This window comes from Strix uralensis, chromosome 14 (genome assembly GCF_047716275.1).
Source record: "Strix uralensis isolate ZFMK-TIS-50842 chromosome 14, bStrUra1, whole genome shotgun sequence".
Taxonomy (NCBI): Eukaryota; Metazoa; Chordata; class Aves; order Strigiformes; family Strigidae; genus Strix; species Strix uralensis.
In genome coordinates, this window is record NC_133985.1 from 6,230,373 (window position 1) to 6,253,579 (window position 23,207).

Consider the following 23,207-nt stretch of genomic DNA (forward strand, 5'->3'; position numbering starts at 1 on the left):
TCACAATAGAGGCTAATGACCTCCTTTTACAAGTACGTAGATACCAGTGGGCAAAAACCGTTTCAGCTTCAGCATCATGCAAAGGGCTATTTTGCAAAGAAACACTGTATGTTAGTTGTTGAAACTTTTTTGTGCATTCCCCGAAACAAATCACACTATTCTGAATATTTTCTTTTCTGTGAAGTAAATAAAGTCTTTCATGTTGACAATGCTAATATTATATTTTAAAATACATTTGCATTCGTGTTTTTTGTCATTTTTTATTGCATTGTATAAATCCCAGAGCAGAGATCCACTAAGCTCACTTTGAGAAAGCCCTGTTTCTTGGGATAGCATCATGCAGTGACACAGGTGATCATATGGCATTTCAATATGGTTTACTGGCTGAATCTATGGTAAAGTTATTTCAACAAGAATTGTGGATATGAGTTTGGAGTACAAGTCAGGAACGTTATTTTTAAGTGATTTTTTTTTAGTTGAATTATTTCATATGGATAATTTTCAAGGGTGAATACTTCTAATGCAAAATAATCTTAAGATATTTAGTCTAGTGCTTTAAATCTTTTGGATAATTATGGGAAGGATGGGAAGGGGGAGCAAGAAAATAATTTTATTACTACTTGTAATTCTGGGATTTAGCAAAGCCACTATGGCACTGGGGGGACAGACTAAGAAATTACTAGTAAACATTTACTTTTAAGGAAGAGTTATGCACACTTTGTGCTGTAGCTAATAAATGTTTTCTAATGCATGAAGATATTTCTGTAATTAAGTTGGTTTTACTTACTTTTACATTTTAGTGCTGTATAAAACAGGTAGCTGGAAATTCTCTTCAATCTCAAGCCACATACCTAGAAATAAGAAGTTAATTTTTACTTACAGAAATACTGATCCACATCAGCTGGTTATTTAATTTTTTCTTAAAAATACATCCTCTTGTTTAAGAATACCTAAAAAGTTCACACATTTCATTTTTTAATCTCATTTTTCACTAAAGAATAAATTTCTAGATAATTTTAAAAGATTTTTTCTTCCTCTTCCTGCTTTATGAAGCCTATTTTTAACACCAAATGGCAGAAATCTCTCATATATGTAAGCAACTGAGAAAGCAGTCTCATAAGGTTTATAAGAGTTGTATTAATGTGAGAGGTGTTTCCTGAAGGTACTGAATATAAGTTCTAGGGCAGTTTGTCTTATCCTAGTGTAGGAAGTGTGAAAAGAAAGCCACAACATTTCAGAGAATGGAAGATTTTAATTTTCTTTTCAATTAGTCAAGGAGTTTGACACCAATTCTGTAAATGTACAGAGTGTGTTTTTCAGACTTAGTCCAATTAGTAAGAAACGATGACTGATCTTGACACTGTGGGAAACTTCAGTGATGCTTTTTGAAAATGAGGCCTTGGAAACACATTGGCCTTCCAAAATGGAGTCACCCAAAATTGCTAGTCTTGTTTTCCTCCACTGTTGGCTTTGCAACTTAGCTTTCTGTTTCTCACATTCATTATATGCAATATTGTGTATAGCCATCCTAATAAACTCTATTACTTGGAACAATGAGGTTGAGCATAACTCAAATCCTGAATTAAATGCAAATCTAGCACCAGAAAAATGGATTAAGTAGTATGATGGGATTTGAAATGTAAATACTGTGTCTTTTCTGAACATAAAGTTTAATTAAATAAAGGAAATGGATACCTGTAAGTACTGACAAATTCAAGCTAGCATTTGTATCTGTAAATAAGCGACTAATAAAATGTGTGCACCGTAGGAAAAATGTGGGGATTGCACACTGGTGTCCTTGGAAGTAACATACAGCCAGCCGCCTTTGTAAATATTTTTACTTATTTTTGGACAAATGGTCAACTGGAGGAACCTTAGGAGAAGAAGGTCCTTTATGCAGGGCCAGCAATTTTTTTTTTTAATATGAAAATGCCAAGTATTTGTTTGTGACTGAAGCCCTTCTACCCAGTGGATTTATTGCAAGACTATTGCATTATTTTGTTGAATTCTGAAAAGGAAGAAGAAAAGATTTCAAATCATAGCAGCAGCCAGATAAGTGTGACCTTAATTGTCATATATATGCTATATCAGTACGGAACAACTTTAAAGATTTATAGCTGTATAGTCGTTTGTGCTAATATGTGGCTCAGAGTAATACACAAAGGAATTTGGCTATAAACCTCGGACAATATGCCTAGATTTCTGCTCAGCAATTATTCTTAGTTGCAGGGAAAAAAAAATGATGGTGCTATTTTCCTATTCTTTTAATAAAAAAGGGGCTTTTTTGGGGGGAAAATACTACTTTGTACATAGACAAGGGAATTCAAATAACTATTTATTGTTTAGAAACACAGAAGACCATTGCGGTGTTATTTCATTGCAAATACATAAATCCCATAAATATGGAAAAAATACCCCTGAGGGAAAAAAGTGTCCTATTTCCATTATGCCAAACAACTATCTTGACAGCTTGACACCTTCTGTCAAACAAGATTGTGGCAACATAATGCTGCAGAAAATCATTATAAGGCCACACAATTCAAACTAGTTACATTTCTTAAATGAACTGTTTCTAGCAACCAGGAAGTAAGAGAACATGAGGCAAAATGTTTCTTCTGTATTAAACCACTTGTTTCATTGAAGGTGAAGAGAAGTAACTGCAGGCAGTCTTTAGTTGGCTGTGATTGCATACATACAGCACATACTTCCATTTGTCATAGTCTCATGACAACTGGAGACAAAAGTATAATTGCTCAACATATTCAGAATACATAATAACAGGTCATGACTAAATTCTGCTTTCTTCCAATTTAAAGTCAAAGAGAATCACATATTTGGATTTAAGTGCAAATTAAACCCTCTGAATTTAGCCCATGTTCCTTCTAAGTAATTTTGGCAAATATATTTTCTTTAATGATTCTTCAGAAGCAGAAATAGATACAGAAATCAAAACTGACTCATGAAGTCCTAAGGAAGGCAAGATTTTGTTTACAATGCTTTAAAGTTCATTTGAAAACTCCCTGATTATCACTGACATTTCCAAAAGTACTCAGGAGTTCTGCTCTGTGATATAGAATTAGTTATGTTGTTTTTAGCTCAACTCTCTTTCAAAGATATTTATCTGAAATTTTGGTTAAATTTGCAGCCCCTAAGACAAAGAAACAAAATACTAATAAGTAGCAAAGATTAGGTAATACAAAATTGGACATAATCTTAATTTTCTTTCAAGGTGATTTGAATTTTTATGTTGCAGATAAATAATATGACCCATTTCTTTATTTGAAATTAATTAAAATATTTAACATATTCAGCATATGCTACTAGAAAAGGTCATCTGCTCTCTGTGTAGATGAGGTTCTCTTGTAACACAAGAAATGTGAATAATGCTGATCCTAAAAGCAAATGGTTTAAAAAATGTCCCAATTGAAATTCGAAAATAAATGTATGTATTCAGGTTTCCACTTATACTCTACATAATTGCCTAATCACATAACAGAGTAGCTTCTGCACACAAGCCATCAACTATTTCGACCTGAGCCTTCACGCAAAGTATTAATTTGCTTTGCTGCATAATAGAAGCTGTTCTGCTATCACTGCAGAGAGCTGCTGTGCATTGCATTAGAAAGAGGTATGACAAATTTCAGCAGAAGCAGTGCTAAATTTGATGTCTAGCTTGTAATTTTGTTCAGTAGCACCTTTGTACATCTGAAATATGTGAAATATGTTTTTTGCTTGCTAGACAACAAATGACATTTTGTTTTCCTAAGAAAGCTTCCAAGTTATGAAACAAAACCAAGGGAAAGGCACACTGAAAGTGTCACTTGTGTTAACACGGAGGTGTCTGAGGTAATGCACAGAATCTAGCCACAGAGCACAGAGAACAAAGATAATTTTATTTTGCTTCTCAGCAAAGTAAACTAGTCTTTACTTCCTCAGTAGGTTTTCAGTGCCAGATGAGTTGATCCAAAGATGGCTCAGGATCCCAACAGTCTGCAGCATACAGTATAAATAAAGAATGGAAAGATCTGTTCAATTTGACTTGCGTTAGAAGCCCTCTAATAATTATGCACAAGCTGGTGCTGTTTTGTGTGAGTTTCTCCCTGCTAACAGAGCCACTGTGGAACCGGGGCTCTGCAGCAGTTCAGCGTGTCCCCTGGGAGCCCTGCCATCAGGCTGGGCTTGAGAAGCTCCATTGCTCTAGTGTAGAAGGCTGCCATGCAAGTCTACTAAAACCAAGATAAAGCAGATAAGAGCATTTAAGCTGTGCGCTATCTCTGTCAAAAGCAAGGAATAGGGACACTTTGTACAAAACACTCATCCTTTTCTGTTCAGCAGCTGGAACAACTTTTACAACATGATTGCTGTTTTGCTTGCCAAGTTATGTTGGTTCCCACACACTCATCTTTGGTCCATACAGGGTCATAACAGTAAAATCTGGCTTTACAGTCCACTGAAAATTAGCCTGAATATCTATGGAATATTTTTAATAATTACAAATTTTTACCAAAATACCATTAACCAATTCATTACTTCCTTCTGGAAATGCAGGCAATTGCTCTGACCTAGTTTTATGCATTTATTTCTCCACTTTCTTTTTATCCCTACCCTCTTAATTAAGGGGACACTGCACTGTTCTCCCTAGCTTTTGGAAACTTCCAAGACATGAAGCAATCTCTGAGAAGACAATGAACAGCACACAGCAAAAACAAATTTTTATCCTGTTTCACGGGGTACTAAGCATAGTGTGTTTTGAACTTCCAAAATTTAAGATACATCCTGTAGCATGATAAGAGAACTTATTTAAATATCAAAGCCCAATATTGCTGAATTCAAAATATAAACATTATGTTGTTTGCAAAGACTGAAAGGTATAAATTTTGCTCTTATCATTGTAATAGTAAGATTTCCTTAAAAATAGATTAACTTGAAATGTCTTTATAATTAGCATACTGGTATTTTCCATTATTTGCATTTGCTAGCAACCTTTTTGTCCTTCCAGAAGAGAACACTTGTGCTTATTTACACAAAATAAAGATAGCTTCCCTAGGCAAGTTCAATATTTTGGGCAAGCAATAATATACCAGTCTGCTAGCCAGTCTTAGCAGGAAATAGTCCTAGTCCTGATCACAATGAGATGACTTGTGGTATCAGCTCATTTTGAGAAGTTTAGCAAACATGTTATCTCTAGCAACAGTTGTGATGTAATGTTTATAAGTTCAGTCTGCCCTGTTTTGCCATTGTTGGTGATACACTTGTTACCAAAATAACTTAAAAGTCTTTTCTTCATCATGGCCTTCAGAAGGTCACATACAGATGATGTTTCATTGTGATTTAATATTTGAAAGATATGTTTAAAGAAAAATCCCTCATGCTGTCATAAGATCTTCCTGAATTTAAAACTTTAAATATTTCTTATAATGAAGCTTGAACAATTTTATACCGCAGAAAACTTTGCAGTTTATACCGCAGAAAAAAGATGATCTGATCTCAATGTAACTAGGTTCCATTTTGTTGAAATAACGAATATGCCAAGTTGTATGTGGATTATCTATATGACTGCAAATGCTTACTTAAAATTATGGTTAGATGGCTATCTATGTTTGTTTAGTTAAGGACCACTACATGTCCTTCAGGACACTTGAGCCAAGGCTGACTCATAATCACAGAGGGAAAATTGTATGAAGAGTCAATTAGAAGGAAAGAGAAAGAAATACGCATTCTGTAGAATGTATTTCTTCAAGATTCTGAAAAGGCATCAGCTTTGTTAGTACTCTTTTTACACTCAACGCATTTTCTGTTTCAAATGGTGTCTTTAAAGTACTTAAATTGTTACTATGATCATGTCACACACACTTTTTTCCCTTTAATTTCCAGTCTTGTGGACTGTTCAAATGAGCTCTTTCTAATCCTGACACTACCAACACCAGGAGAGATTTGCAGGCTGCAGTGATTCTATCAGCTCTGTGCTGATGAGAGGGTCTCTGCTTATATGTCATCATCTAGAACCTCATAATAAATGCTGTTGATGAAATGGAAAATGAATCCTGCTCCCCAGTTCTTAGCAGAGTTGGGTCAGTGGGACCGTTGTTTGTAGCAATCTTTCTTTAATCCTTTTTTCTTCATCTAAAGTATGAAGTTATAACTGAATATGCACATCATGAAGATCTGATTGAAAAGGTAGTACAATTTTCAGAGTAAAGCAACACTTCAAATTTCTAAGCATTATACATGTACAGAATATTTATTATATGGAAATTCACAACTACTCCTCTCATGCCTCAATGAGGCAGGAATGAGCAGGAAGCCATAGGGCAAGTTCTCTATTCAAGATGTTCTCAGCAACTTCTCTAATTACCTCCATAGACAGAAATTTCTTTCCAAGACAGACTTTTTTGGATTGTGAAAATGGTTATTGGTTCTTCCTACTTTTTGCTTGTGGTTAAGGTCCTCAGGAACTTCCTTCATTACTTCACTAGGAAGATGCCCATGACAGCTTAAGGGAGAACATACAATACTTTCTATTTGCTACATACATCATCTTTATCATTTTTATCTCATCCATCTGAAAAGTAGGGGTTCCAGGTCTATGTATAACACAGCAGAACTTAACTCTGTGTCTGGATATCTGAAAGGGTTAGAGTTGTGTCACTTCAGAAGCAATGAGCATACAGTAGCAGAATTACAGCAAGTAAAACAAAATGCTCCACTGCCAAGAAACAGAATCTGAGATGACAAATAACTTACTATTATTAATTACACTTACCTAATGAATTCTATAGCAGTGTAAAATATCTTATCTTAAACAAAGCCATAAAAACAGTTGCATAAGAAATTGTAGTAAGGTAATACTGGCTGCTTTCAAGCCCACAATCTCTGCGGACGCTTCTTCTATCAATAAGACCTCCAAAACATGTGATGAACTCAGAGAATCTGCTGAAGTCACGTTACATTTTCTTTTCAGCTGCATACATCTTTGCAGATGTGTGCTTTTACAGGAACTTGTGCTGAAAATTAGAATTTTGCTCTCATAGGATCTCTATATAAGATTTCACCAAAAAAATGTATTTGGCTCTGTCACGATCAAATTTATTTTTGTTTACACTCCTCAAATTCTGAGACAGAAACAACTTATTACTAGTTATATAATGCAATAATACTTTACCTTCAATTTGTTTCATATTCTGATACATTTCTGTAGTTCAGATACAAAAATGCGAGGATAGAAAGAGAGATCTTATTTATAATTTAGAACAAGAGTGAATATGTAAGATTTTGATGAAATTGTTCTTTGACCAGCATTTTTAATAACAACACCTTGCCTCCCATCTTGTTCAGTACCAAGTCAGGAAAAAGTGTGTCCTTGCTGAATGATGATATGTCCTCTCTGAACCAGCAGTGAGCATTGTTACTGAAGGTCATTTCCTCTTTCTTCACAGTTTAGTACTGATCCAGACCAACCTTGTTTAGCCTGAAATCAGACAGTGTCGGAGTTCAGGGTCATATGGCTTCAGGCAAAACGAACTGGGCCTAGTCATTAAGATGAATGTTATGTATAATTTCAGTTTAAAAAGAAGAGTAATATATAAACCAGCACAGTTTATAGATGCTGAGTTCACAGCTGCTGCTTTTGTTTACTGATGCATATTTCTACTGCATACAAAAGCTTGACCTTTCCTGTGTTAAGGCTGTAATGCACTAGTTCAGGGAAATAAGACACAGATGGAGGTTAGCAGAATAAAATAGATGAAATGTAGCACACAAATATACAGATACTTTACAGCTCCTACTGAGGGTGCGCTTAGTTTCATGTCAGACACATTTCACCAGGATAACAGCAAATATTAAAACTAAGCATGCATGAGCAATGTCCCTATTTAATGTTAATTTGATAGCAATGAAAGGAAAACTAGGAACTTTACAACAGGACTTTCCACGAACTTTTGGAAACCAATAAAGCAAGTACGAAAAGTGCATGACTCCCAACAACAGCTTTAGAACAGCTTTTGTATGTGGGATGTCTAAGCAAGTTTCCACTTGGAGTATCTCGGGGTCCACGGAAAATCTGAAAAGCACTGCTATAGAGGCTATAGGCAAAACGTCATCAAGAGTACGCTTGGCTTACAAAGTTACACATTGGTCTGTCTGGATATACATTGTCTTGAAGAAATTTCTGAAGAACTGAGCTGCCATTGAGACATAAAATATAGGATAAGTATTTTTAAAAATGTCTATTTGTAACCAGTTCAAATCATGTCCCTAGTTCTATTTCTAAGAATTCTTCCAGAAATTTTGTTTATAAAGAAGCTCTGCATTCTGGTCATGTTTGCAACAGAATTCTTAAAATTTATCCCAGAACTGTGGATGTGTCACAATTTATTCTTTTGAAAATAACTTTCATATCTGTACTACAAAGAGCAGAAAATTGTGTCTGGCAAGGTCTCCTGCTCCTGAATATTTACCCCAGATGTTAGGTATGCTTGTGCAGACTGGGATGCCATGGCTATGTTCTTGTAGATACCATGTTTGCCTAAGACCAATGCTGCTCACTCTGGAGATGTTCTGGGCATGGCTGAATCCTGAATGGGTAGAACAAGTCCACCAAATATCTACACTGCTTTCCAGCAGCCTGAAGCTGCCCTTTTTTTTTTTTTTTTTTTTTGGTCAGAATTGGCAGTTTTTACAGAAATTGCTTCAGATGATAGCTATTATTATAGTAAAAGGTCAAGATTCTTTTTTGACAATTCAGCAGCCCTAAAGGTCACTGTGTTTGGTTAAACTGGGGTGGCACATTGTCCCTTTTGAGAGTTTTCTCATCTGACAGACATTGAAAAAGTCTCTCTAATAGTGTGTCAAGGAGTCTAATTTGTGTGACGTTATGTAACATCAATTTTAGTTTATTTAAATAAGAAACTACATATCTGTGGATGGTTCCAGACATCCATGGTCCCAGTGGGGACAATGAACAGAGAAGGACCACTAAGAAAAAATGTCTGATGAGCTGAAACATCCTTTAGAAAGCAAAGGTTGAAAGGAACAAAAGCACATCTATAGATAACAGCAGGCAGGAAGAAAAGACCCATAAGCCCGAGGAGAACACTGGCTTGAAAGTGATTAGGCAAAATAAGGCTGGAAATTAGAAGAAAGTATATGAAATTCAAATGAGGGGCTGAGCACTCTAGTAGACATAGCAGGGGTGAAAACCTTGCTAGCTTTAAGATGGAGCTTGAGCATAACATGGCTGGCTAGGTTAGATAGGGTCTATTAGAGCAATCTGTCCCTACTTGAACAACCTGTGCACCTGGAACTTCAGGACTACATGGAGGCATTTTAGTGCTTGGGACACCTGCCTTTTTATGATCACTATGTGTCCCATCTTCTCCTCTGTCACAGTGATATCAGCAGTATCAAGAAAAAGGGACTAACAGCTCTAATGTCCCTTTAACTTCCTCTTGTATAAGAAATAGTGTGGCCAGAAGGACTAGGGAAGTGATTGTCCCCCTGTACTCAGCACTGGAGAGGCTGCACCTTGAATACTGTGTTCAGTTTTGGGCTTCTCACTACAAGAAAGACATTGAGGAGCTGGAGTGTGTCCAAAGAAGGGCAACAAAGCTGGTGAAGGGTCTAGAGAACTAGTCCTGTGAGGAGAGGCTGAGGGAACTGGGATTGTTTAGGCTGGAGAAAAGGAGGCTGAAGGAAGACCTTGTCACTCTCTACAACTACCTGAGACGCACCGAGGTGGGGGTCTGTCACTTTTCCCAAGTAACAAGCAATAGGACAAGAGGAAATGGCCTTGAGTTGCACCCAGAGGAGGTTTAGATTGGATATTAGGAAAAATTTATTCACGGAAAGGGTTATCAAGCACTGAAACAGGATGCCCAGGGAAGTGGTTGAGTCACCATCCCTGGAGGTTTTTGAAAGATGTGGTGCTTAGGGACATGGTTTAGTGGTGGACTTGGCAGTGTTAGGTTAACGGTTGGACTCAATGATCTCAAAGGTCTTTTCCAGCTTAAACGATTCTATGATTCTATGACTCTTCTTATCTGTTACTCCCCTTTCCAGTAAACAGACCTTTAAAAAGGGAACATACAAGAGCAACATCACAAGAGAGATGGAAGGCAGCTGAACAGAAGTCTTTCTCTACTCAGTATTTATTTTGCTATAATTATGCACCAGTATCCTAGAGCATGAGGACGTATGTCAGTATTTTCAGTTTGCAGGTTGCTAAGAAATTATGAACAACACAAGTGAAAAGACATGTTATATCAGGCAGGAAAGCTGCTGAAGGGTCACATTGCCTTGAGGAACAAGTCATACCTATTCTGCATTAGAGAAAGGGAAGAGATTGTACTCAGTTAAGTGCTCTTTACATAAAAAAAGTTTCATTTGTGAAAAATAACAGTGTCAGTAAATAGGATTAATTTTCAAGAAGAAACTTATGTTTTTTGTGTCAGCAGTCCAGCTTTTCAAATCATTTCTAAAAAGATTATTCCATACTTCAAATAAAACTGTCAAGCTCTTGGGTTCTTTTGGGTTTGGTTGTGTTGTTGGTTTATTTTGCATGTTTGCTGGCCTTATCAGGTATATCGTGATCTGAAAATAAGCATTTGATCATTCAAAAGTGAACGTAAATGCTTGGCTTTTGACCAGGCAAGCTGTGAAAAAGGAAATTCTTTTTATAGTCAGCTATAAACACTTCTAGGTCATTCTTTTCTTGTATTTTTTCTTATTTGTAGTGGTGTTTACTCATCATGTGTGCCAATCATCACAGAGAGAATACAAGAATACTTGAAAATATGTATGAGGAAGTACAGTACTGGGGACCTGGAAATTTTGCATACAAAACACTGGCTAAGGAGCATTCTTATCTACTCTTGAAAAAATAAATACATGGACCATTGCCTATTTTTCAGGAATTTTAGAAGATACCAAAAAAGTGGATTTGCTTTCCTTTTATATGATATTAAGAACACATACTTCTACATTTAGTAACACTAATCCCTGTAATGGGGATGGTTTTGAGGTTCATCTGCATTAGTCATTCTATGGATATTTGCTCAGTGAAGTACAATTACTAGTTTCTAGTCAAGGCAGGCAGACTGGAGAGGCACTACAGGGACCCATGATTCCTGTTTGAGCAGCTGGAATGAAAATTTATAGTGCAAAGGCTAGCATTCGTTTTGCCATTGCTATTACAACTGCCAGTCATTCCCACCCTCATTGCCAACAAAGTGTTGTCTGCCAAGCATGGCAGCCAGTCTGAAAGAAGCTTCACCAAACATTGCACTGGCTCTGAGTCCCACTCATGTTAACACAGCTGAGGCTTGAAAGGAACCCTTAGGGAAAAGCAGTAAATATTCTAAAACTAGATGGACAAATGGAAACCTTTGCCTGTAGTCAAGGCACTAGAAGGTCTGCCAAACTTTCTGCCACTAGCAATGACTCCCAGCATACCTCCCCTTCTAGCTGCTGTCATTCATCTTTTTTAGGAACCCCTTCGAATGGCACAGGCACTGTGGAGCAGAAGGGGAGAAGACAGATTGCTAAAATGTCTTCTCATATCCTGTCAAATCCAAGCCTTACAGTGGCACAGAAAAACAAGGGACCTAAGTGGCTCCTTCCTCTTTTGTTCCAGTCTATTTGTTTCTGATGAACACACTGTACTATGAATTGATTCCCAGAGCAATGAAAAAATGAGCAATTAGGCAACCTACTTCACCTAAGTGTATTCCCACCATTGTCCATCTGGTCTCATGTTAAACAATTCATTTAAGAGACACAGAGTCACTCCAGTAACTTTCCTTTTTTCAATGTAAAAAAACCCCAAAACTATTGGAAGCAATTTCTGTCACACTGTCTCCCTCCTCCGTGCTTATACTTTGCATGTGCTTTACAGCACTTGTTCTAACCACTTGCATTCCTCATTTTGCCAATACAGACACATTTAGTTCTCTTAAGCAATCACTTCAGACAAAACACCACAGTTGGAATAAACTCTAAGGCAGCCAGATCTCTGCAGTAGAGGATGTATCTGTCACTGTATGCCTTGCCACTGTTGATAGTAGCGGGACCAAACCCATCCAAGACTGTTGGCCAACACCAGAGTACTAGAAACATGATTCCTCCCATTGCTGCAAATTACTTCTGTGTTCAAATCTAAATAGAACAACGTCTGTAACCAAGCAACCCTATTTCTATTCACAGCCATTGGCACTTCTGCACATGATCTTCTAGATCTTTTGAGGAGTTAAGGTGGAGAAATTAAGACAAAGACATTTGCAAGGACTCACATGCCCAGTTCCTTTTGGACCACCCAAAACACAGAGATGGCTTGAAATGCTCATGCCTGATCTGCTTATTTCCACAGGAAAGAAATTTTCATTAAAATGTCTTTTTCTTTCCAGTAACTAGCTAAAAAACCCCTAACCCAAAACATATATTATGCAACCTCAAGAGGGCAGCATGGTATTTCAAGAATCAACTTATAAAAAGGTAATAATGCTTTAGCATAACAGCAAGCTCTAATGACAGCATAGAATTAAGGTTGTTGTAAACATTAATTATAAAAAAAAAAAAAAAGGCAAAAAATAAGGTAAGTCCATGGCAGTATCATTAGCTCACCTGTTTTGCTGCTGTCCATGTAGTGCCACATGGCTCACTAGCAGACGGTGCAGGACCGTGGTTTCCAGATACATGTCCCATATGCTGCAGCAGCTACATCAGCATAGCCCTCCGTGCCAGTTGTTGCTTAACCAATACCTACTATGAGCAATCTGTCAAAACTGTGATAGCACCATGTCTAGGGCAAGAACAGCCTAGCCTGTGATAATGAAATTCTTGCCTGTGAGTGGTAATAATTCTGCTCATGGTTTCAATTGGTACATAGAAATTTAGGATTATAGAAACACTGACTGCAAGGTGATCTCAGGAGTAACTGAGTACAGTTGCCTTTTATGGCACTGCATCATTTCATCTTTTCATAAAAGTGTTATGTTCCATCTTAAAATTAGATTATTTTTCCCTCTCACTACTTCTCTTGGAAGACTATTTCAGAATTTCTTTGCTCTAACTGACCTTATATAAGAATTCCACTCCAGATTTATTCTTAGCCAATGTATATCTTTTGGTTCTTGTGTCAACATTATCTGTTAGCCCCTACACTGCCTCTGTTTTGCTTAATTAAATGTTTCTTTTATGCTAAGACGAAACCCTTGATCATTTTAGTAATGTATTCCTTGATCATTTTAGTAACAATTCTCTCTGCCTGTTCCTATTTTAATCGCCTTCCTTGAGCACAGGTAGTAACTATATTCCAGATGAATAAACCCCAAATCACTGGCCTTAGTACTTCTTCAAGTCTATTGGAAATTCATCCTGTCACCACATGTGTCTTTTATAGCACTGATGAGTTAGGGATGGCAACGTTAGCATGTATTCTGAAGACTTGGAGGAGGACTAAACTTGAGAGTTAGCTGCAGGTACAACCTCCAATTCTGCCATCACTGTGCAACAGTTCAAGACAAACAAGACTGCATTTCAGATACCTCATTTCAGAATGGTGATAATATCCACCGATGCTACTATATAACTGATACCAAGAAATCTAACACATACCATATGTCTTAACAGCATACTTTATGCTCACTAAAGTAGTATATTGCTGTAATTCTCACAGTTAAGAGTTTTGATAGTGGTATATCACTGCATAACTCATAGTAGTTCACATATTATGATAATTTATTTTTTCAGTTGAATTTTCTAAAACAAAACCTCTCTCATTCCAGGAGAATACCTTCTGGAATTATTCTTGAAATCAGTGTGATTAGTTTCATCATAAATCCTGTATACTAAGGAGAAAATGTCTAACCGCACTTATATGACCAGTGCTTCTCAACATCTTTCTCTCTCCCAGTTGTAGAACATTGCAAAATAAAAACTAATTTCTTCCTGATTTCTTTGCAGGTTATATTTTTTGTTAGTTTGGGGTTTGTTTCTGAGAAAACATTTGACCTGAAACACAAAGGAGTGCTCCTGGCTTCAGAAAAGTGTCCAGTGATTGCACAACAGAATAATCAGCAACATTTCTCATGTAATTGGGATCTCATACTTGATTCCATCCCAAATGTATCAATTCTTCCAAAATTGTTTGTGCTTAGCACTGTGTGTTTTGATCCTGCAGCAAATCTGGCTGGGCTATGGCCGGGCTAAGCCAACCCTCATGGGGGACATTCAGAGAGCAGCAAAACACTGCAGTACTTGTGTTGGCAGGACTTGGGTGAGTGCTAGGCCCCTCCCAGAGGCCAGTGCACTGGTGATATGTGCATCTCTGGGTGAGTGCCTTAGTGCCCTATCAGCCACAATCCTGTTAAACACAACTTTGTATTTGTGACTTGGGTGCAGATAAGCAGTGCTACAGGGGAAGAAGAGCTACCACACCCATTGGCCTTATGCTCATATCTAGCAATCAGTTTTCCCTCTTCCTGTGAGCACGAAATAACGCACTGTGAAACAACACAATATCCAGCATATCTGGCATTGCACAGCATCCTAAACAGACTAAGTTTCATTCAGTCCTTGGCCTAGGAGCTCAATGAAGCTAGATACCAATTCCAGCAATACTGAAACACAGAGAGCTCCACAAACCACAGAATTCAAAAAAGCATTCAAGGAAGTGGTAGCAGATATTTTATCTCCTGCATGCTATGTAGTTCAGCAGCTAGCCACAGTTAACACAAAAGAAAATGCAATAGCAAGTTACTCTTCTGACATTCTTTGTTCAACAGATGCAAGCCCATTTTGTCTATCAGAATGTAACACTCCCTCTTCTCTTTCTAAGTAGGAATTTGTCTTGCTCTCCTAAAGTTTATTGGGGGAATCTGTTCTAAGATTTTGCATTTAAAATAACAATCCAATTAGATGCTTTTGATTTTACAAGGTTTCTACACATTTAAGAAGTGATTTGATGTGAAATAAAGCAAACACAAAAAAGCCTCCAAACTGAATCACCTTACAGGTGAAAAGGTAAAACATACCAATGACTGAAAAAAGGAGCTGTATTTTCATGACTGACCAATACCACTCTCTGATCCAAGTGGGCTCTGCAATTACATAATTCCTAGGAATTTAAAAGTAGCACTTCCACATGACTGGATCACTGAATCATTCTGGTACTGTTTCTTCTTGTAAGGTACGCCCTGTACAGATGCAACCTCCAGATTTGTTGACATTTAGCTGACTTCTCTCAGAATTCTGATTCAGAGATCAGTTTTCTTGCAGAGAAGGATGAGTACACTCACATCTATGGATTAGTCCTGGCAGCTTTTTTCTAGTTGAGAAAGGAAAAGAGAAAAAGTAACAGGCTGTGACTCTTCAGAATAAATGCAATGTTAGAACAGCTCTTCTGAATCAGCTCCATGAAGCTGCGTTCAGCTGTAAAAGTTTCTGGTATCTTTTTTCCTAGCGGATGTCTATATTTTATTGTCCTAGGTACCTAGCAATTTTCCATTACACAAAGAAAGGAGACATTTGCACACATGCAATTACATTAGTAGTGAAAAAACGTGGAGGTGGGATTACCCACTACTTGATACTATCATCATTAATGCTGTTGAGAAGACCACATGCTATGAATTTAGTCCTGCACTGCTTTAATTCCCCAAACTCCTTCTGAGTCAGATTTTCTGTTGGACAAAGGCAGGGATAGTGAGGCTGTTAAGAGGCAGCTATGGCTCCTTGAAACTTTTCCCCAAGACCCAAATCTGGAGAAGGTTAAAGGAGATGGAAATCTGCTTTGACAGTTGCCAGATGGCAAAGGTTAAAACTGTATCTTCTGAAAAGAAATAGCAGAAAGACATGTCTCTAGTCACGTTTTCCTTCATCCCTAACACACATGCTGTACCAAGATTAGTGTACATCCATCCGCGCCCCCTGCCCCCCAACCCCAAGCTTTACATAACTGGAGTGTTCACTTTGTTAGCAGTTAGCAGGTTTTACACTGCATTATTTATTACCTTGAGAAAAACCAAAGTATCATCACTGGGTCTGAAATTCACTGAAAAAACATTAAGTGAGTCAACAAAAACCCAAGCTTTTCACACTTAAGGCAGATATTCAGTGACATCCTTAATATATATAAATATGTTCTGATCTGAGAGCTCAGCTAAGTAATTTAGTGGTGTCTACTATCTTCTGTTAAAGTCTTTGTGGTATTATTTGGTAAATTAACTTATTTATGATGAACAAGATCTTTGGCTGGAGGGCGAAAGAGATAGTAAACAGCTTTTTCACCCTCTCCTCCAAAGACTGAAAGCAATATATCAGCCCAAAACACTCCAACTGTGAGACCACACTGGAAAAGGAGATGGAGGAAGGTAGGCTCCAAAACAAAGATCATAGGGCAAAATAATAAGGATTAACAAAAATTATGTAGGAGTCATGTTTCTTAACATGTGTTAAGATTTCTATCATTGCTGATGTTAATAATTGACATGAAGTATAGTGAGAGTTAGATAACAGCAGGAACGTTCAGGCCAGGAACTCATTTCATTTTCCAGTGGTGTGAGGCACTGGGTAATGGGGAAATGCATAACCTCATTTCTGAGATGATCTTGCTTCACTGCATTACATCTCGAGGAATTTTATACTGTCTAGAAAGATATCTGCTTCTGGCATGTAACAGGAGGTGTTCTTCGAAGAATGAAAAAAGAACAGGATGTGAATTTTGTGTTCATGAAAGTGAGGAATTAATAGCAAAGCCTTGAGTCAGATATAAGCTGCGTGGGTATTGCACAAGCCTCATCACACAGCACTGCCATCTCACCCCAATTTATGACCTGGAACACAGCAACTTTTACAGCTTTTAGCTGGAACTGCAAGTTGTACCAAAGCGTACAATGATTTTATAAATACAAGGGAAAGAGGTAAAAGCTCCAAATTTATTTTGCTCTTTAGCCTAGCTCAAGTATAAGCTGGACAAAGTCTGATGACACGCTGCACCTCCTGAGCCTGCAGATCACATTGCCGGCATTTGAGTTCACAGCTTAAATACAGTCACTCTGTATTCCCTGAACTCAGAATGCACATGCAAGCCAAGATTTGTTCTCTAGCACAAGCAAGTACAAGTAAATGAGTAGGATCAACTTTAGCATGGGTATGATCTGCACGTTCATGAGGGCAGGCCATGTGTTAACTTCCACCATCATATCTGAAAGGCCTAACATTTTTGATGGCCTCAGAGTGCCAGAAGGTCTCAGCCTGCAGACTGCTGAGATCAGTGTTCTCTGAGTACAGCTTACCAGACTCCAGAATTCACCAGAGAGAGGGAATTCAGGCTTTCACTTCGCTTTACACTGCCTTCTTTCCGGTTCATACCACCAAAAGCCAGCTTAAACCAGAGGCGAATCTACTACATGATATAACAAACGGCTATTGCTCTTATTTGTCCCGTATGTTCTTATCTTACAGTGTGCAATTAATCACCACCCTAGAAATCAAACACTAAGGTATTTATACATTCTCTTTGAAAATACATTTCAATTTCCTTTTACTTGAACTGCCCTGTCCTTTGCCACACCTGCTCAATGCATCATTCTGCATAGCACACACTGTACATACCTGAAGAGTTTGATGACTCATGCTAGACAGGGAACAGAATCACTATAGAAAGAATACAAAATTGAAAAGCGTGATGCAATTAAATATAGAGGGATGTCTGTTCATTAGCAAATAATCACATTTCCATAGTGATGGTTGTTATAGTATGTCATGGCTGAGGACTAGGTTCTGTTCTCAGTAACATGCAGATCTCTTCCGTGTGTGACCATACAGGTTACATGAGTACCAAGTTTGTACTAAGCACCAAAGTCATGTACAGGAAAACTGTAAATCTAATCCCATCTATTTAGTATCTACACATTTTTTGATGCATGTTAGCTTAGGTTTTGTGAATGTTGAAATCTAGTTTATTATCTTCTACCTGGAGATATTTTGCTCTTTGCAGAAAAGATAATGGGGAGAGGCTGATTTTATGGGAACAGCAATGAGATTAATTGGTCTCCTATCTAACATTTATAGGGAAGGTTTCCTTGGTTTCAGCACAGCTCACAGGTACAGTTGAAGGTACAGCTAGTTTCTCTGTACTGCCATTAAGCCTAGAGTACTTATCAGGTTTTAGAACAAATACCTTAGATTCCCAAAGCTGTCCTTGTCCCCCATCACATAACTTGCAGGGGTTGCTCCATTACATCCCTCAGGTCATGATAGTTTTGTATCTTTTGTTTTTAGTACTGAAATACTTTTGCCATTCTGTGATATTTCCACTATGAATTAATAAGTTGTATTTTGCAAATACGCAAACAGATGGCTCTGAAGATTGCTAGGCATCCATGTGTCTGAAGAACAGCTATGTTATTCCTGGAAATAAACTCTGCTTATTTGTTTAAAAGAACTTAATTTCTATACAAAAAAGTCTGAAACAACTGGAAATGCTGAAAGCAATACTCAAATCGTTACACATCCTGAGACTGATTCAGTGAAATTCTTGTCACAGATGCAAAGTCACCTCCAGTCTGAGATCTCCTTGGGTGATCACTCTCAAACTTCCATGAGGGTAAGCAGTTTTAGCAGTACCAGAGCTGAGAAAGATCAGCTTCTTGCAATTTCATGGACTCACTTCAGTCAGCAATTTTTGATCAAAACTTCCATGAGGATGGCATACTCATAATGGTTCTCTGCTGTGTGGATTCTGTGATGTCTGTAAGTAGGCACTGTGACCTTCCCCTATGCTGAGACACTGTTGTATGTAAACCTACCTTCCCTTTTTCTTCCTTGTCAAATATGGTGGAACGGGCTGATATGGTTCAGAAGTTATAAGGACAAAAGGTGGAAGAGAAAGACACTGTGATCAAATAAACCCTGTTTCCACAGAAAATAAGGCTAAAAATAAAGTTATATATTGTATTTCAGAGAGTCTAATTTGTTGTGAGGAAGCTAAAACAGCACACATTTATGCATTACTTCTACTAATGTGGTGTGAAATACCACATCTCTTGAACCAACACAAGGACCGAGCTCTGAGTCTGCTGAACTTGTATTATGAAGGAAGGAAAATGAACTAATTCTTTATTCAAAGTTTTACTGGCAGCTTGTCTGTTCTGATGATTTAACTGTTATTTACACTTAAACCAACATCCAAGAAGATTGTAGCCTATGACTCCCAAGGGAACAGCTATGGAATTTTTGCATTCTGCAGAATGTTATGGGTTGGCAACAGCTCGTGTGTGCTACACAGATCACTTCAATCCCATGTGTTTATCCTATAAACAACAAAGTGCTCCACACCGTTGTGCTAAAGAAAATAGCTGAAAACTAAAGCAGTTCAGTCCTGTTTAAGCTGTCCCCAGACACACTGCCTACCACGCGGGTTTGTTTTTCATTTATTTGTTAATGAAAGCTGGCAGCAGATGCTACACTTTTATTGAGCACATTAATCATTGAAAGAAAACAATATTTCTGCTGCTCTGGCAACTCCTGTACTACACATAAATAAGGCCTGCTGCTTTCCTGTTAACCCTGTGCATAATGTAGAATCCCCTAAAGCACTGGGTTTCTTTGCAACAGTATGTTTCTGCTGTAAGACTGGATGCCTAGTGTGGATTCAAGTAAGATCTGAAACATCCATCTGGCTTCTGATTCAAAATTTGACTTGTGGCAATAAGTACAAACAATATGTGACAGGTGCTTGGATGCTTTTGAGAAATAGGAATGCAATCTTGAACCAGTTACTAGTTTTCACAGAATAGTAGTAAGAACACCAGCTTAACACTACTGACTCCTGTCATTCGTAGCTATGTTACAGTACTTAAAACAGTATGTGCTGAATGCCTGTAAGGCATTAGGGAATTCCTTATGCATTGCCATATATACCCTTCATAAGTGTATAGCCACTAGCACATTCACTTGCTCATCTTGTTACAGGGTAACATGGGAGGTGTGTAAGTGCACAACCTACCAGAGATCTAATTAGCCTTTAATCAGGCCTTTTCTTCTCCCCACTCCTAGCTTACAGGTTATGTTATTAACGGCTCTCTTGGGACAACCTTCTGGCTTGAGAGCAAGCTACCCTGCACACACTGTTTGACAGAAACTGCTTACAGCTCAATACTGTACCTAAGAGCTCCAAACATTTAGATTCATTGCACTTCTGCTAATTTGTGCCATGCAGCAGAATTACAGCACATTACCTGTGGGGACCTCTCCAGAAGGTAGTATGGCACTGTTTACGTGGGGTAACAGGTCTTAAACTAGTGCTAACAAATGTGACCTACTCTCTTCAGCAAAGCCGCACTACTGCAGATGATAATCATAACCTTTATATTCTCATATCCCCACTGCTTTGACCATATTTCTGCGGAGGAAGAGTAAATCAGAGAACTGCATTTCATTCAGCTGTGGAGGTATCAATCCAAGACCAAAGGAGCCATCAAGTACAGGCTACTTTAAAAACATTTTACTGCCCAAATAACCTGTTACTCATATATAGTTTCTTTATTTTCTGCAATGGAGAAAATCCCTGAGGTCGATCTATTAAACTCAGTGGAGACACCAATGATAAATGTTATCCTCCCTGTGCCTTTACTATTGTATACTCTAGGTTACACAGAGGATGTACCTGCCTGATGACCAAATCACTTTTGCTGCAGAATTATGGAAAGCTATTCTAAGAGTTAAGTATAACAAAGGAGATGACAAGCAGTCCTTGGGGGAGGTCTGCACATACTAATCTACAAAGAACAAATTACCATGGAAATCTCTATAATACAGAATACTTTACTGTACTGAATTAGACATTACTTGCCCCCCCCCGCCCCCCCAAGCATAGCTTCCGAATTTCTTTCTTAAATCAGCCCTAGGAGAAATCATTTGAATGCACATGTCTTCATTAGTCTCTGTAATGAATTCAGTGCAAATTATAAATATACCAGGTAAAACAGTTTTACTCTGGTCTACTTGGGAGCAGGTCTCTTAGCTATATCCAGCTTTATTCACACTTCTTCCCTCTTTGCCCACATGAGTACAGTAGCAGAAAATAGACTGGACTGAAAAAACAAAGGTGGGATGTCACAGAAACAGAACAGTGTTAGCAGGTACTCTTCAGTTCTCATGGCACTTACAGTAAGTACAAATTTCAGTTTCTCATTTCAGACACCTTGGCAATAGATTTCTTGATAGATGGAAAATGCAAGACTTGTTAATTGTGCCTGCTTGGTAGTTAAGTTCATATCTCTCCAGTAGATACTGCATTCTCCAGCCTGAAACAGGTGTTTTCTAGTAAGAACTAGACTAGTCCAGCTTGGTGTTTACATGAATTTGTGTGCAATATCTAAGTTTGTTCTTTACGTTATCTTTTAGCTTTCCTCTGTCCTGCAGGTTCACCCTAAAGGTGTAAGTTTATTGTGAACAGTATTTATTAAATGAAAGATAGTGACAGCTGCAGTTCCTAAAATAATAAATAATATTTGATTTTATTATTTCTTTCTACATGAATGTTTTAAGATCTGTATAACTGCAAACAAAATATCGCAGATGAATACCAATTCTCTTTCTTTTGAGTTCCTATGGTCTCTAGCACAGGAAAATAGGAGCTATTGGAAAGCAATTCCTTAACAATTTTTAAACTAATTTTGCCACACTTCCCACTGAAACCAAACTGTACCTGGTTTACTGATGTCAGTGTTGAAGAAATTCCTTCATAGGAGATCACAGAAATTCTGTTATTATTTGCCTGCATTGTTACCTAAAAAGCTTAAATATAGTTGTGGAAAAAGGTGTGTGAATTTGATTTTAGACTAACAAAAAAATTTCAAAGACTTCAGGCAAGTATGTCACTATGCCTGCTGTAACTTCTTTTTCTTTGCCTAAGACAGGTAAATCTTTTGCTGCTGATACTAATATTAATGTGCCTCAAATAGTAAAACTTAAAAAATATTTGATTATTCTACATGCTTAGAGAGTTTAGATGCACAATTTAACATGTTTCATAGAAGTCTGATCAGTGGGAAAATCAATCACCATCTAAGTGTCTTAAGCAAGGTATTTTTCAATATTTAAAGTCCTGGCTTCAGTATTTTGCTGATCCTCACAATGCTAGTTCTACTACTGCTATAGCTTCTAAAGGAATTTGAGTTTTAAATTTTTATTTCTGTCTTCCAGATATCTGCAAAGATTATGAAATTCAGACTGGAGCTGAAAACTATGTGATGAATAGGTAAACTCTAAGTCTGGCTCACCTCCACACACTGTTCCTTTGAATAATATTTTTTGAAGTAAATTTTGAAGTAATATTTTTGTCACCTAAATAGATACCAAGTATTGAAAGAGAAGAAAGGGAAGTATCAGCTAAGGAAGTACAGCTTTTTACAGCTATTTTTTCTAGTGAAACCTATGTATTAACATCTGGGTTTCCATCTACATTTTCTGGGTACATCCTTAACTGGAAAAACATATACTTGTGTACCTGTGTGACAACAGAAGTGACATGAGGCTCTTCAGACACTTTCCAGTCTATCATAAAAGAAAAATACTTCTTAACACGTAACACTTTAACACAGTGGCTTACATTTCCAATTCTACTTTATTATCAGTCATATTTAATATTACTAGCTGTTTATTTGGGAGCAATAGCATGACAATACTTTGACAGAATCACAGAATGGTTTGGGTTGGAAGGGACCTTGAAGATCATCTAGTCCCAACCCCCTGCCATGGGCAGGGACACCTTCCACTAGACCAGGTTGCCCAATGCCCCGTCCAACCTGGCCTTGAACCCTTCCAGGGAGGGGGCAGCCACAGCTTCTCTGGGCAACCTGTGCCAGGACCTCACCACCCTCACAGGAAAGAATTTCTTCCTTGTATCTAATGGAAATCTGTCCTCTTTCAGTTTAAAACCATTACTCCTCATCCTGTCCCTACACCCCCTGATAATGAGTCCCTCCCCACCTTTTCTGTAGCCCCCTTAAGCCCTGGGAGGCCACTCTAAGATCTCCCTGGAGCCTTCTCTTCTCCAGGCTGAACCCCCCCAACTCTCTCAGCCTGTCCTCACAGGGGAGGTGCTCCAGCCCCTGATCACCTCGTGGCCTCCTCTGGACCCACTTGCTTTGCAGTGTAAATGTTTCAATTCCGATGACTGTGCAAGACATTAATCAAATGGTATA

The 23,207-nt window shown here is 37.9% G+C and overlaps 1 long non-coding RNA gene across 3 annotated transcripts in view; it reads left to right on the top strand.

The window, feature by feature from the left end:
* Nucleotides 1-326: 326 nt before the first annotated feature.
* LOC141949749 (uncharacterized) overlaps nucleotides 327-23,207 on the top strand; it is a 31,101-nt gene continuing 8,220 nt past the window's right edge. For 2 of the 3 annotated variants that reach the window (XR_012630847.1, XR_012630849.1), the window contains exons 1-2: nucleotides 18,358-18,750; nucleotides 22,207-22,261. This is a non-coding gene — a long non-coding RNA (uncharacterized LOC141949749). Of the gene's footprint in view, nucleotides 352-18,357; nucleotides 18,751-22,206; nucleotides 22,262-23,207 lie in introns of those variants that run through there. The other variant, XR_012630848.1, reaches the window with a different exon arrangement.